This window comes from Rhinopithecus roxellana, chromosome 22 (genome assembly GCF_007565055.1).
Source record: "Rhinopithecus roxellana isolate Shanxi Qingling chromosome 22, ASM756505v1, whole genome shotgun sequence".
NCBI lineage: Eukaryota > Metazoa > Chordata > Mammalia > Primates > Cercopithecidae > Rhinopithecus > Rhinopithecus roxellana.
In genome coordinates, this window is record NC_044570.1 from 683585 (window position 1) to 700285 (window position 16701).

The window sequence follows — 16701 nt, forward strand, 5'->3', positions numbered from 1 at the left end:
CACCCATAAGTTACCTGAACTGTTTCCAAAAACTTTTGGGCACATAGATTTGTAGTCAGAAAGTAATTAAATCAAAAGATGACCTGAAGGTGTCTCAGTACACCATTATTGCACTCTTTTCTATCTTCAGTCTGATTTAACGCTAGTTTGTCTTCATGTTTAAGATAATACGAAAATACATCATCCTGAAGATAAGCCTTACTCTAGAGGCCAAAAGATAGTGATACATTCATCTAACTTTAAAAGTATTATGAACATAGTTGAATGAAATATATACCAAAACTGAGTTAATAAAATGATATGCAATTTTTCATAGTGTTTTCAAAAAACGTATTGTTTTTAATGTTTGACGTTAGTGTTTATTTCACAGGTGGACCATCGTAAAGAGTATACAGAAAAGTTATCATTGGATACCTTAGCAAAAAATAAAATAGTAACATAAATTGCAGGTAATAAAATAGACTACAATCTTGTCAAGTAGACAAGACTAGAAAGAAATCAGTGCTCTGCCATAAATAACTTACGAGAACTAAGTTACTTTCTTCTCCTAGAATTCAATGTCTTCTTGTGAGTATAAAGTGTTTTTGCAGTTTATATGATATACTTTATGTGATGTATTGAGAATTATTAACAATCAATAAACATGGCTATTAAAAGTACTTGTGGAAGGATCAAGAGCATACACAGAAGCTCCAAAGGTCATAATTTCCTTGTAGCTACAGAGCAAATACAGTTGTTTTACGCATATGCAACATGTTTCTCTAAGCTTTGGTTTGTATCTGAGGTTTTTGATGTAGAAATAAAATATACCTACTTCATGTCTTGATGAAGTTCACCCATAGAAAAATAACTAGACAGACATGCATGCCACAGTGAATGGCTGAGACAACAAAAAGCACAAGCAACAAAACCCAATTGTGTTCACTTAATTGGAATGTCATATTCTGTCTATCTCATGCACTTCTTGCCAGTATCATTAGCCATCTCTATCTGTTTCAAATTCCAAACCTTAGGGGAAAAACCAGCTACGGAATCAGAATTTAAATTCTACCATTTTGTTCAGTAGTGGCTGTTAACCAAGTAAAAGTGGACATCCGATAAGGATATTCTAATAAAAGCAATGCTACTCAGGTTGTAATGCCTGCATATTGTGATCTGTCAGATCTTGAAAGGCAATGGCAATTGTTTGTTTTGTAATATCCATAAATGATAAGTGCAGAGATGTTAGGTGAAAGCCAAATGATTTTTGATCACTGAGGAAAAAAAATGTAGAAATTTTAGCACTGTTGACTACAGTTAAAATATTGGAAAATCTTTCTTTAGTTTCTATCAATACCTATGCAAAAACATAAAGGAATGATAAACACTATGGCTATAAACATTGCCAAATCCAAGTTTTCTATATTCACTTACTTAGTCGCTACATCTTTATTTTGTGATCTGTCATTAAAGCCTAACATTTTTCCTGCCTTGTTATCAACAAAATACTTTTTATTTTTGACCAGGTGCTTTTATAACTTTAGCAGCCTTAAAGTTGTGAAATAATGTCGATAACAGGTCCATGTAGCATTATCTGAAAAAAACAATTATTTTTCTTTAGCAGAAAAATACCTAATTTGAGAAAAATACACAGAAAATCCTAGAAGTAAACACAACTTATATAACAGATAGGATAGAAGTTTAAAAAATGAATAGTGTACGCTAAAAGCAAGACGAGACTATGCTTATTAAAAATAAATATTTTTATTCTTAAAATTCTGAATTGCATTTACCATGTCACACAAATGTGATTATATCAATTGTGCTTTGAAAACAGACAAAACACTATAAACATTGTCAAGTAAAATTTCAAGTTATTTGATAGTAAGCATGATAAATGTGCCAGTCATAGTATCTCAGACATTCTAGTCATGTAATAGAAATGCAGTCTTGAAGAATCTCATGAAACTACTATAATGTCAGGAAGAAAAACAGTACCTTGTATCCAAATATTACACATGAATAATTAAAATTTACCTCACACTTTTGTTTCTCATAGTTGAACAATCATTACCTACATCACCACATGTGTTTTCAATTGTTAGAAATACTGTTTCTGGTGACTGAGATTATGGCACTTTAAGCTTTCACATCATCAGCAATGTGATCCAATATCCATACCATTAACTAGAGATATCTTATTTCTGCATTTTTAATGGCATTGCTTCTGTAACATTTTTCTTTGAAAATGCCATATACGATGGTTTAGTATTAAATTTTCATGTGCTAGCACACGCTTAACTTCAATCATTGTGTTTACTGATTGAAAAACCTTTGTACTTAAAATAAAAGTATTCAACACACACTCATCGGAAATTTATATCAACAGGACATTAGAGTTTTCGCATTTTAAATTGAGCACTTCATAGCAATTAACGTTCTGAAACCTAAAAACTATAATCTTCACATAAATATCTGATTTTTTCCTCATTAAATAGTAATGATTGCTTTATATTCATTTTATTGCGAGATAAAGTCAATTAGGGGGTGTATTTAAAATCCCTGTGAACACTGGAAATACTTCTCTATCTTGTAAAACTCAATACAACTTATGCATAAATCCATCTTAGATGTGGATTGCATAAATTAGAGCACACTGACCTGCCAGTTATAGAGCTAAAAAACAGAAATAAGCAAATCTTCATGTATTGACAGATGTCTGACTAAGTAAAAGCAAACAGCCATTTGAGTATTTCTTATTCTCATTTCTGGGAAGAAGGAGGAGGAGGAGGAAGAGGAGGAGGAGGAAGAGGAGGAAGAAGAAGAAGAAGAGGAGAAGAAGAAGAAGAAAGAAGAAGAAAGAGAAGAAGAAGAAGAAGAAGAAGAAGAGAGAAGGAGGAGGAGGAGGAGGAGGAGGAGGAGGGGGAGGAGGAGGAGGGAGGGGGAGGGGAGGGGAGGGGGAGGGGGAGGAGGAGAAGGAGAAGGAGAAGAGGAGAAGGAGAATGAGGAGAAGGAGAAGAAGAAGAAGAGGAAGAGGAAGAAAGAAGAAGAGGAAGAAGAAGAAGAAGAAGAAGAAGAAGGGGAGAAGGACGAGGAGGAGAAGGAGGAGGAGGAGGAGGAATAAATAATATCTCTATGTATGAAGAAGTGCATATACTTCAAAAAATATCTGAACCAGAAATACAATTTAGGTGTCAAGTTAAAACTTTTTATTAGATGTCCTCTTATATATTTGGAAATATATATTAACCACAGAATTGTTTGAATAAATGTTTCATAATGGTAAAGTTTGCTTAAAAATTTTCTTTTCAAAATATATATTTATGACAATACATTAGTTAAATAAATTAACAAAAATATATAATTTTAAAAAGGAATTCTTCTGTCTACACAGATCTCACAGGACAAGTAAAGATCTGAAATTCGAAACACTGAGTTTAACTGGAAATTCGTGCCATGTGCCAAAAAGTATGCTCACAGAGAGAAAGACAAAACTTAATTTAGTTTCACACTTTTCAATTAAATAGCTGTACAGAATATTGTTGCTAATTACATTCATAACCTTCTGATTTCTCTTGAAATGAACTAAATTTTATGTTATTCTTTTAAATTTACTTACATTACCTCTCACTATGAGTTTCAGTTCTGTGTAAGATTTGAATGTTGCTACCCATTTTATTTAATTGATGCAGATATTTAAAAGTAATAACATGCACTCAGATGATGTCTTTTCACATTATGATTTTTAAAAAAATACTTCTCTTGGAATTTAGCTAAAACAACATTAAGCAACTTCAATGTTTTTGTTAGAGAAATCTTTCTAATACACACATTTTCAATATAAACTTTGGTACCATTAAATTTGGTTTCTTGTTACTCTAAAGTCTTACTATTTTTTCCTATATAATTAAATCAACCCCACCATGGTAAATTAGCAAAACCAGCTATAATGGAACATTTAAGAAATACATCTTATTTAAAAAATGAATATTCTCTGACATAAATGGTTTTAATTATATACTTGATGGTTACAAAATATTAAGCTTGTTGATCAAAAACAGAAACCATGAGTAATGTTTTCTAAATGTAAAAATAGAATTTTAAAGGCATTATTAATTTTAAAGAACCACTTTATAAATTTAATGCTCACTAGTTATTTGTTTGTCTATGTAATATATTTGAGTCAAACAGTCTGGTATCTTTTTGAGATACTTTTACCCAGCCAATGGCTGGTAATGCAGGTAGCTCAAAACCATGGTTGATGGTCATGGGTGAACTATGGGTTAGAACAGTCTGCTCTGCTGGCAGTTCTTTACTTCTCAGATACTGCAGGTGAACTTTTGATGCTGGGAAGATTTAAACATCAATTAATTCCCTAGTAAGTTAGAAAAAATAATCACACTATTAGTAGAAAACATAGCTTAAGAAGAAGCTGTCTTTCAAAAAATTATCTTTAAGTTTATATGACATAATTAAACATCTTATTGTATCCTGAAACAATTTTGAAAATTGTTACAAAAGAAAATCCAAAGAAAAATCTCCTCGTGCAATCAAGAAATAAAATGAGTTCTCCAAATGAGATATTTAAAGCATTTCTAAGACCCGAGAACTCGTCACCATAGAAATTGATCTTTCTAAATGAACCTACTCTTTTAATTATGTATTAATGTAAACAAATTCATTTCCAACAAAAGACACTGCACTTAAACTTGTTCTTGAATTATGAGACTTATAAACAAACTCATCAAAAATATGATACATGAAATATTGTTTTGCCTGACGAATGTTCTTCTCAATTGGAAATGTAGCCAAAAGTAGACCAGGCATAGTGGCTCACACCTGTAACTCCAGCACTTTTAAAAGCCAAAACAGGTAGAGTACTTGGGGCCAGGAATTTGAGACAACAGTGGCCAATGTGATGAAAACCCATCAAGTGTGGTGGTGTGCACCTGTAATCACAGCTATTCAAGAAACTGAGGAAAACTAAACTCTTGAACTTGGGAGACAGGATGCTGCAATATGATTAGATTCCACCACTGCACTTCATGCAAAGAGAGAGCGTGGGATTCCATTCTAAAAGTAAAAGAAAGTAAATTAAATTAACTAAGAATTAACTTATTTGCTTTTCAACCTAGTAGGTTACAACTCGAATTTGTGATTACAAAATGTCTTAAATAAAGTATGGCACACATTTCAGTTACTATATCCTCACCTCCAAGAAAAGAAAGCCTTTTTAGTTTTATTTCATTTCTTTAATTTTGTTTTATATTAAGTTCCAGGGAACATGCAGGACATGCTGGTTCATTTCACAAATGACAGGATATTAGAACAGGATATTAGAAAGTTAGAGAAAAATAAGATCTCATATAAAATTTGCATTTTTTTCTTTCTTTGTTTGTTTTGACAGAGTTTCGCTGTTGTCATCACGCTTGAGTGCAATGGCATGATCTCGACTTATTCTCATCTCCCGGGTTCAATCAATTCTCCTGCCTCCACCTCCCAAGTAGGTGGTAATACAGACAACTGTCACCATGCTCAGCTAATATTATTTATGCATTTATTTATTGTGATTTTGGTATAGACAGGGATACACTATGTTATGTTGGCCAGCTGGTTCTGAACTCCTGACCTAGGGTGATTCTCCCGACTTGGCCTCCCAAAGTGCTGGGATTACAGGTGTAAACTACCACGCACGGCTTCTGCAAAATTTTTAAAAGTTTTTTTTTTTTTTCTTTTTTATTCATTCCTCAAAACTTTCTGGAATAGTCCATGTCAACAATTTAGCTTCCATAAGACACAAATATATTTGGGTATTTCAACCACAGAAAAAGTATCTTACTATTGGACTTCATGGAAAAGGCCAGAAAAGTTGCTCAACTTCTTACAATGTACAGCAAAAGCACCTCTGCCCAGAAACTTATATGAGTACAAAATGTCCATGTCCATGGATTAGAAATTGTGTTCTATTGATAAGCTTTATAGTCTACTAAAAGAATGTTAATCTGAAGCCTAATGCCCATATTTCGGTAATATATATTTTGAGAATGAGTTGTTTCCATGCAAATATATTATTGGGATTCAGGTGATTCAATGCAAATACCTATTATTCAAATTTTATCTCCAAATAACGTTGAAATATAATGCTTTCCAAATAAGGTTAAAATATTAAAATGTCGGATAATGAATTACAAGTATCTCAAGATTTATGAGAAGTAAGGCATTTAAAGACAACTACCTATGCTTCTTTTGTTAGAGAATTCTAGGGGAGTTACTTTGCCAGATGAAAACCTCTGTGGCCGGTGGTACCTTTACTCGAGTTTTTCTCGGGCATGGTAAGTTTCTTCTACCCACTCCGCCTGACATGTTGCACTCACCTTGTGTTATGACACAAGATTTCTTTGCCTGCCCAGGGCGAGTATGGCTGAGTGATGAGTGGCGTATGAGTAAGTTTGGGCTCCAACCACTAAACTCAGCCAGGCATGCCAGCTGCAGCAAAACAAGAATTGTCAGATGCCTTCAGAAATGCCATCTCACTGAGTAGCAACAGCTGGGCCAGGCATACTGCAGGCAGCATCCACAGCTGATACTGGGAATTGTAGTGGGGTCCAGAAGTTTGGAGATGAGAATAAATGCAAAGTCTCAATGAGGGTGTCACAGTCATGGCACTGAGAGACCCTAGATGTGTGTACCCTGAAGGGCTACAGCTGTCGTCTTACTTTTGTGTTCCACAATATGATAAGCAAGGGGCAAATTTTATCCATAGTTGTGTTACAGGTCATTCATCCCTGTCATTCAGCTGATCTCAAATTATTGTTCTGCATCTGGGAGGAAGAGGTACATGCTGCCTTCAGCCTTTCCACCTCTATATGTAGAGATAAACTGTGCACTGGCTGAAGCCACAGTGATGGCCTCCCCTGAGTCAGTTGCCAGGAGTGATAATGTAGAATCACTTCAGAAGCCACCCCCAACACCTCCGTTTGGTTCTAAGCCTACAACTAAACTAAAGTTCTGGCGGGATCTTTGAGGTGATGTTGAGAGGGCAACCCATGAGAAGATGTGGTAAACTCAAAGACAACTGTTTGGGTTCAAAAATATCTATGAGCAGTAGGCTGGAGAACAGGCATGCAAGTGGATATTAAGGGTATAGGATAATAGTGGAAGGAACAGAGAGTTGTATCAGGCTGAATTTATTGATTAGGGCTGACTTAGTAGGGACACTGCATTTAAAGTTGCAGCTCAGGGAGCTAAAAAGTCCTAATCGTTTATTTGCTAGATTAACTAAAAGATGGATTCAAAGATGGCCTACTGTGGTTCAGCCTTGTAAATGTCTGTTCTCCATTGGTTTAATGTAAAGAAAGGAATATAAAGGTTTTTGGAGATTGGAATGGCAGAGTGGATTCATTCACTTCAGACCGACTCATCCCAGTTGAGAGTCCAGACGATATACTCTTGATCAATGCCTTCTGAAATAGACTTGTGAGAGGGGCATCTGAATCTTCAAACAGTTCTGTAATTACTCTTCGCTTTGTGTCAGATCTAACGATGTAAACCGCAGTCACTGCACAACAAAATTTGAATACACTAGGGATCATTGAATCCCAAGGTGGCAGGAATCAAGTGGCAGCACACAACCATCAAAGGCCAGGTGGATGAAGGTACCATAATGGACAGCAGAGGCAAAACAACAATCGGAAGAGACTGATTCCTGTTGAGCTCTGGCACTGGCTTACTAACCAAGGTGTTCCAGGAAGTGTAATTGTTAGAAAACTTACTGCATTCCTGCTTAAGTTACAGAAACAGAAAACTTTGGTGTCAAAGGAATGTAGAACTACTTTAAATTATAAAAAAGAGAACCACAGCTTTTCAATCTATTTACAGACTAGAGCCATTTAAAGACAGAGAAACACTTGAATGAAGGGGAGACTGGGTCCCCTTGTGAAAAGACCCCACTCCATTACCAACAATTTATGCAGTGAATCTTCCTCCCATCATTCCTTAGGCAATCCTGTGGCCTTTTGTCAGGGTAACAGTGCATTGAAGAAAGGGAAATGATAAGATTTTTTGGGCTACGGGACACCGGATCTGCACTGATATTGATTCCTGGAGACCCAAATCATCATTGTGGTTTTACAGTGAAAGGAGAACTTTATGAAGGTCAGGAAATTAATATCTTTTAGCTTCGGTCATACTCACAGGGAATCCACTGTGTACCTATACTCATCCTAAGGTCCTTTGTCAGTACCAGAATTCATTATTGCCATAGACACACATAGCTGTTCACAGAACCCATCATTTGCTTCCTGACCTGTAGGGTGAGGGCTACTGTAATGGGAAAAGTCAATTGGAAGGCCATTTGAGCTGCCTCTACCTGGATATATGGTAAATCAAAAACAATATCACAATCCTGGAGAGATTGCAAAGATTAGTACCACAGATAAGGACTTGAAAGACACAGAGTTCATCAATAGGAACACATCTGAATGCAACTCTCCAATTTAATCTGTGAGAAGACAAGTGGACCTTGGAGAATGCTGAGAGATTTTTCTAAGCTTGACCACGGGGTAACTTGAATTGCAGCTGCTGTACCAAATGTGGTTTTATTGCTTGAACAAATAAATATATCTCCTGATATCTGGTATGCAGCCATTGACTTGGAAAAGGCCTTTTTCTCCATTCCTGTCCATAGGACTCACCAGAGGCAATTTGCCTTCACCAGACAATAGCAGTTGTATACCTATACTCTCCTACAACCTGGTATACCAATCCACTATCTTTGTGTGTTAATGTTATTCAGAGAGACCTTGATCGCTTTTGGCTGCTGCAAAATACCACACTTGCCCATTACTTTGATGACATTGTACGGATTTCATCCAATGAGCAAGAAGTAGCAAATGTGCTGGACTTATTGGTGAGGCATATTTATACCAGATTATAGGAGAGAAACCTGATTAAAATTCAGGGACCTTCTTCCTCAGCAAAATTTCTTAGGCTCCAATGGTCTAGGACCTGTTGACATATTCCTTCCAAGATAAGGAACAATTTGCTAGGTTTGGCCCCTGATACAAACAGAAAAATGGGGGAGAGTGTTTAGTGGGTATCTCGGGTATTGGAGAAAAAACAGTCCTTATGTGGAGTTGTTACTTTCCCCTATTTATTGAGTGACTTAAAAGGCTGCCTGTACTGAGTAGTGTCCACAACCAGAGAAAACTCTGCAGCAGGTCCAGACCAGCTTTTCTGACACTTGGGACATATGACTCAGAAGATCTAAGGGTGATTGAGGTGTCAGTGGTACACAGTGGTGTTGTTTTGAGCCTAATGCCAGGATCCCACAGGTAAATCACAGCATAGGTCTCTAGGATTTTGAAGCAAGGACCTGCATCTTGCTCTCAGTAGGAGAGCAGAAAATACTCTCCTACTGACAGACACCTCTTGACCTGTTACAGGATTTGGTAGAAACTGAACGTGTGTCTGAAGATCATTGAGTCACCAAGTGAACTGAAATACCTATCAGGAACTGGGTGCTTTCTGACCCATCTGGCCATAAAGTGGGTTGTCCATAGCAATATTTCATCATCAAATGGAAGTGGTATATATGTGCCCAGTCTCAAGCCAGTCCTGAAGGCAGAAGTAAGTTACAAGTGTAAGTGGCTCAAGTGCCCATGGTATACAGTCCTCCACACTGCCTTTTCCCCTACAACCTGCACCGATTGTCTCGTGGACAGTTCCTTATGATCAGCTGACAGAATAAGAGAAGTCTACAGCCTGACTTCAGATGGTTCTGCACAATATATGCAGCCACCAACCAAAAATGAACGGCTGTGGTACTACAGCTTTCTACTGAGACATCCCTGAAGGACAGTGTTGAATGAACATCTTCCCAAGAGACAGAACTTCAAGGGAAATGGCCAGACATGTGATTATATACTGGTTCATGGGCCCCAGCCAGTTCCAAGCCAGAAGAGGAACTTGGAAGGAAGGAAGGAAGGAAGGAAGGAAGGAAGGAAGGAAGGAAGGAAGGAAGGAAGGAAGGAAGGAAGGGAGGAGGAAAGAAAGAAAGAAAGAAAGAAAGAAAGAAAGAAAGAAAGAAAGAAAGAAAGAAAGAAAGAAAGAAAGAAAGAAAGAAAGAAAGAAAGAAAGGAAGGAAGGAAGGAAGGAAGGAAGAAAAGGATTAAGGAATCCTTGCTGAGGTGCACAAGCAGGTTTAACAATGCAAGCAAAGGGAACACGTAAAGCGTGATAGAAGAAGGTAGACGTCAACACCAGCTACAGCCTTGTGACCCACTGCAGGAATGAGGACTTTAATTGTCCTAAGTAGTTCCCCCTTTTGCTCAAAAATAGAAAAAGTTTGTCTATGTATACTCATGTAATAATATCTTCATCTTTTCTTTTTCTTTATCATGTGACATAAGATCTATTGATGTCCAATTAAAATTAATGCTTTTAGGAAGCTAACAGAATGAAGAAAAGCACAGAAAGCCATGGTAAACAACAATGAAAATCTTAATAGACAGTAAACTTACAATAAAATTTAAAAAATTTCTGGAACAAACTCAGTGGTTCTCTATCTCTTCCTCTCTCTATATATATCTATATGTGTGTGTATATATATGTATTGTGTGTGTGTGTATGTGTGTATCTTTAGACACTGTATGCCTATATATTTGGAGCTGAATAGTTGAACAACTGCCATTAAATGTTACTGCAGATTTGGTGCAGTGGCTCACTCCTGCAATCTTGTCACTTTGGGGGCTAAGTCTGTTAGATCATAAGGTCAAGTGATGAAGACTATACTGGCCAACTTGGTGAAACACTGTCTTTACTAAAAACAATAATAAAACAATTAGCAGGGTGTGGTGGCACAAACCTGTAGTCCCAGCTACTCCAGAGGTTGAGGCAGGGTAATTGATTGAAATCAGGAGGCTGAGGTTGCAGTGAGCCAAGATTGCTTCAGTGAAATCCACGCTGGGGACAGACCAAAACACCGACAAAACAAACAAAACAATCAAACAAAAATTACTACAGAGATTTAAAATGACAATTGAGCAGATAGAAGAACAAAATATCAGCAAATCTAAGAATAAGGCCATTTAAATTGTTAAATCAATAAGGGAAAAATAAATAAATAATTGTGAAAACAACCTAGAAACCAGCGGGACACCATCAAGCAGATCTACTAAGGGAAACTAAATCAGTAGTGGTAAAGAAGGTCACACATATGAGTAAATAAATAAACAACCAAGAAGCTCAACAAACTCCAAGCAACATAAACTCTAACACACTCAAACTTACTTGATAATTAACCTGTCTAAAACAAAAAAGAGAGAATCTTGAAAGCAGCAAGAGAAGTGATTAGTCATGTAAAAAGAACCCTCATGAATGATCAGCGGATTTCTTTTCAGAAAATTCGGAGGCCAGGATGTAGTAGACTACTATATTCCAAATGCTGTGAGAAAAAACATTTTGAACAGAAATCTTATGTTTAAACTAAGTGCCCATCAAAAGTAAGAGAGATATTATTGAATTCCCACATCAAAGCTACAGTCTTTTACCATTAGACTCTCCTTTAAGAAGTGCTTTATGGAGTATATTGGGATAAAATGAACAGATATGACACAACAGTGTGAATAAGTAAATTGAAAGGTAAAGATAGCTATATAAACAATAATAAAAGATTTAAAAAGTGCACACCCACAATTTGTTTTCCACATAATTAAACCACTGTTATATTTTTTAAAAACTCACTAATTTGTGTTTTGGCTTACGGTGCCTGAAGATATAATTTTGTGAACTCAATAAGTGCAATAGAGTGGGTGGTGCTATAAAGGAGTAGTGTTTTTGTATGTTAGTGAGAGTAAACTAACATGAATTTAGAAGTGTTTGAACTTGAGAATGTTCAATGTAATCATTAGAAAAGCCACAAAGGAAACAGCACCAAGAAGGCAGAAGCTGTCTGCACTACACCAGGAAGGCAAGAGTTGTGGATTCAGCTGCTCTCTCCTGAGACTACATAGCCTGTGATCTTGGTATGCTAAACAGAAGCCTGAGTCTTCTAATCATGCACTAATGTGGAGAGCCTAAGGACATAGCATAATTGCTTCTTCACACAACTTCTACTACACCACATGCACACCCAGTGGCTGCTGAAGAAGCTCATGCACACCCTGTGGCTGCTGAAGCACAGGAAGCAGAAAGCAGTGACTATGTAGAGATTCAACTGAAAGAATATGACACAACAACTGCTCCAATCCTGGCTCTTTCTTCATGGCTTCCCAAAAGTTTCAGGTTCAAACTATTGTTGACAAAAGACAAGACAATATTGGGAAGACGTAATATTTCGTTCAGTGGAAAGGCTGTGACAAACAGGATGACACTTGGCAACTGGAACAGCACCTGGTAGACTGTAAGAAATATTATGACTTTAACAGACAAGAGACTGAAAAACAGAAACAAAGGAGACAGGACTGGGTGTGGTGTCTGACGCCTACATTTGTAGAACTTTGGGAGGTTGAGGCAGGCAGATTATGTAGTTATGTGTTCGAGATCAGCCTGACCAACATGGTGAAACCACGTATCTATTAAAAATACCAAACTTAGCTGGGTGTGGTGGCGTACACCTGTAATCGTAGAACTTTTTCAAACAGTGCTAGAAAAGGAACTTGCAGATCTACCTACACTTACTTTTCTAAGAACGTTTCTAAAATACTAATGACTGGCAAACACCCCAAATCCAGTCACAGCCAGATATACACTTCTGGCCACAATGTAAGGAGAAATGCAGCTTTACCTCTACTTGACCCAAATAATATGAAGCTAGCAAGTTAACCTCTAGAGACACTTGCACATCAGATCCCCTTTAACAGCAAGAACTCATTTAGTGGCTTTCAGGAACTCGAGAAACTGGATCCTATTTTGTCAGATCACCAGGACAGGGCAGTGTGAAAAATGGCAGCAAAGAAACCTGTCAGAGATTTATTAGATCCGAGTACAAAATAGGCTGGAAAGAAGGATAGGCCTCAGATACACCCACTAATGTCTCAGGTGTCTGGCTTGATTACTGCTTCCATGGTTACAGGCTCAGCTAACAAGGAAGTTATACTGGCATTAATGAATCCATTAACAGCCAACAGAATATAAAAACATGCATATATCTGTTTCAAAGAGTGGGTGGTGGAAAAAAAAAGATTATAGATGATTGGGAAAAACAGCCTTTTATCAAAAAGATGTATTTTACCCTATGGGTAGTAGAAAATGCCAGCAGATTCAGAGACATTGTGGTCAGGGAAAGAGAATTCTGGTGTTACCCAGAAATTACTATCAACTATATTGACAGAGAATAACTCACTATATACAGAGATAATGAAAGAAATTGAGAATGCCCTGAATAGGGCGGCTATGGATGACAGTAAATTTGTGCTCCCTGTTCAGTGCAGCTGGCAATGTCCTTTGCTGTGGTATTGATTTTGCATGCATTTGAGAAATGACAGCAAGAGAGAAAGCATTGAAATTGTGGAGACCACAAAGACCTTGTGGAAAGTTTCATTCAGTTTAAGAAACTTATTGTTGCATCAGGCAATAGCCCAACAATTTGACTAGGTTCATCCATACTGCCTCTTTGTGATTTGCTTTGGGACTAACAGAAACACTTGGCTGGAAACCTCTTATGTGACTTTTGGACAGAGTCCAGGTGGTTGTTCTATCATTACATTTCCCAAAATGATGGGTGAATAGACAAATATGTGAAATAAGACTGAAGAAAAACAAAACTAAAGGACTTAAACATCTGAATATGAATAATTACACAAAGGCTAGTGTAATAGAAGTGTGACTCTGATTATTTAGTAGACAAGTAGGTAAGTGGAACCGAATAGATAACCCCCAAACAGAGCCAAATCAAGTAATTTGTCAAAGATGGCAAAGACTATTCTTTATTGTTTATATTTTATTTTTTCAATTAAAAGCAATTTTTTATGAAGGAGAATACATATTAGAAGAGCAAAATTCATGGTAGTGAAAAAAGAATCAGATGACTAATAAGGGTTAAATATTCCCTCAGGTTTTAAATATCATCTTACAAATAATGCAATAAATTCAACATTGGTTCAACTCCAAAGGAGAATAAATGTGTAATGTAGAATTTCAAGGGGCACAAATATAAAAAAAAGATTTTCTTTTTTAAAAATATTATTCTTATACTTTAAGTTATAGGGTACATGTGCATAATGTGCAGGTTTGTTACATATGTATACTTGTGCCATGTTCGTGGGCTGCACCCATCAACTCGTCAGCACCCAACTCATCCTTTACATCAGGTATAACTCCCAATGCAATCCCTCCACCCTCCCCGCTCACCATAATAGGCCCCAGTGTGTGATGTTCCCCTTCCCGAGTCCAGGTGATCTCATGGTTCAGTTCCCACCTATGAGTGAGAACATGCAGTGTTTGGTTTTCTGTTCTTGTGACAGTTTGCTAAGAATGATGGTTTCCAGCTGCATCTATGTCCCTACAAAGCACACAAACTCATCCTTTCTTATGACTGCATAGTATTCCATGGGTTGTATGTGCCACATTTTCTTAATCCGGTCTGTGACTGGTGGACATTTGGGTTGACTCCAAGTCTTTGCTATTGTGAATAGTGGCACAAAGAACATATGTGTGCATATGTCTTTAGAGCAGCAGGTCTAACATTTAAGTCTCTAATCCATCTTGAATTAATTTTCATGTAAGGAGTAAGGAAAGGATCCAGTTTCAGCTTTCTACTTATGGCTAGTCAATTTTCCCAGCATCATTTATTAAATAGGGAATCCTTTCCCCCATTTCTTGTTAAAACGATGTCTGTTCCACATGTGGCACCAGAACAGCTGAAAACTCTCTTTGTGTGTGTGTATATATATAATATATAAAATATAAATATATACAAAAATATTTCATAGTTTTACAAACAATAATGTCAAAATATCCATATCTTAAAGTTTCTAATGAAAAATTGTAAGAGGAGAATATTTTCATGGCTTTGAGTTTGGTAATGAGTTATTATCAAGTCCATGAAAGAAAATAAAATGATAATGTGAACCTTAGTGAAAGTTGAAATCTCTACTCTTTAAAACATCATGTTAAGGTGGGGCACAGCGATTCAAGCCTGTAATACCAGCACTTTTGGTGGCCAAAACGCCTGTATCACTTGAGGTCAGGATTTCCAGATCAGCGTGTTTAACAGTGAAACGCCATCTTTACTGATAATAATAAAGTAAAATAAAATAAAATAAAATAAAATAAAATAAAATAAAATAAAATAAAATTAACTGGGTATGGTGGTGAAAGCCTGTAATCCCATGTCCTGTTAAGAGAATAAACAAACAAGTCACAGATAGAATAAAAAAATAGGAAACTCCTCTGAAATATGACTTGTAAGCACAGTATACACAGAAACTCTAAAACTGAAAGAGATAAACAACCCAATTGGAAGATAAAACCTGAATAGATACCCCACCAAAGAACAGATAGAGATGAAAAACAGCTGCACCAAACACTGCTTGCTGAAACCTTGCTTCTTTTGCTGAAGGCTGAGACACAAAGCTGTCCCATGGAGAGCAGCAGTGGCTGCCAGAGTGGCATTTCTCATCTTTTCTTAATGTTCTAGATGCTTCCGTGTGTCTTTAGGTTGGAAGCTTTATTTTTATTTTAAGCAGCTTGAGTCACTGACAAATATTAGGAGAACTGGTTTTCAACTTAAACTTATCCTCAGAAAGAGATCATAGAATTGGCTCCAATTAATTTTTAGTAAGCTCTTTTAAAATGTTTGGTACATTGCATTGCTATTTCACTTTCCTGAAGACACAAAACGCAGTCAAATTATCAAGTAAAAACCAAGAGGGAGTCATAATAAATTTATGGATACTATTTAGTTTGTTATTTTACCTGGCTTTTTTTTGAAAATTATATCTTAAGTTCTAGGATATGTTTTGTAAAACGTGCAGATTTGTTGTATAGGTATACATATGTCATGGTGGCTTGCTACACTCCTCAACCCATCACCTAAGTTTTCAATGCTGCCTGCATGAGGTATTTTCCTAATTATCTCTCAGCCCTTGCCCTTCACTCTCTGACAGTCTCCAGTGTGTGATGTTCCCCTCCCTGTATCAATGTGTTCTCATAGTTCAATTCCCACTTATTAGTGAGAACAGGTGGTATTTGATTTTCTGTTCCTTTGTTACTTTGCTGAAAATGATGTTTTCCAGCTTCATCTATGTACCTGTAAAGGATATGAAGTTATTTTTTATGGCTGCATAACATTCTATGCTCTATAAGGACCATATTTTCTTTGTCCATTCTATCATTGATGGACATCTGGGTTTGTTCCAACCCCGTGCTGTGTGAATAGTGTTGCAATAAACACACACGTGCATGTGTCTTTATAGTAGAGTGATTTATAATTCTATGGGTGTGCACCCAGTAATGGGATTGCTGGGTCAAATAGTATTTCTGCTTCTAGATCCCTGAAGAAGTTCTACACTTTCTTCCACAAAAATTGACCTAAGTTACACTCTCATTAGCGGTATATTAGCATTCTTGTTTCTCCACATCCTCATCAGCATCTGTCGTTTCCTGACTTTTTAGTGATCACCGTTCTGACTAGTGTGAGATGATATCTCATTGTGGTTTTGACGTGCATTACTCTAATGACAAGTGATGCTGCATTTTTTTCATGTATTTGTTGGTTGGAGA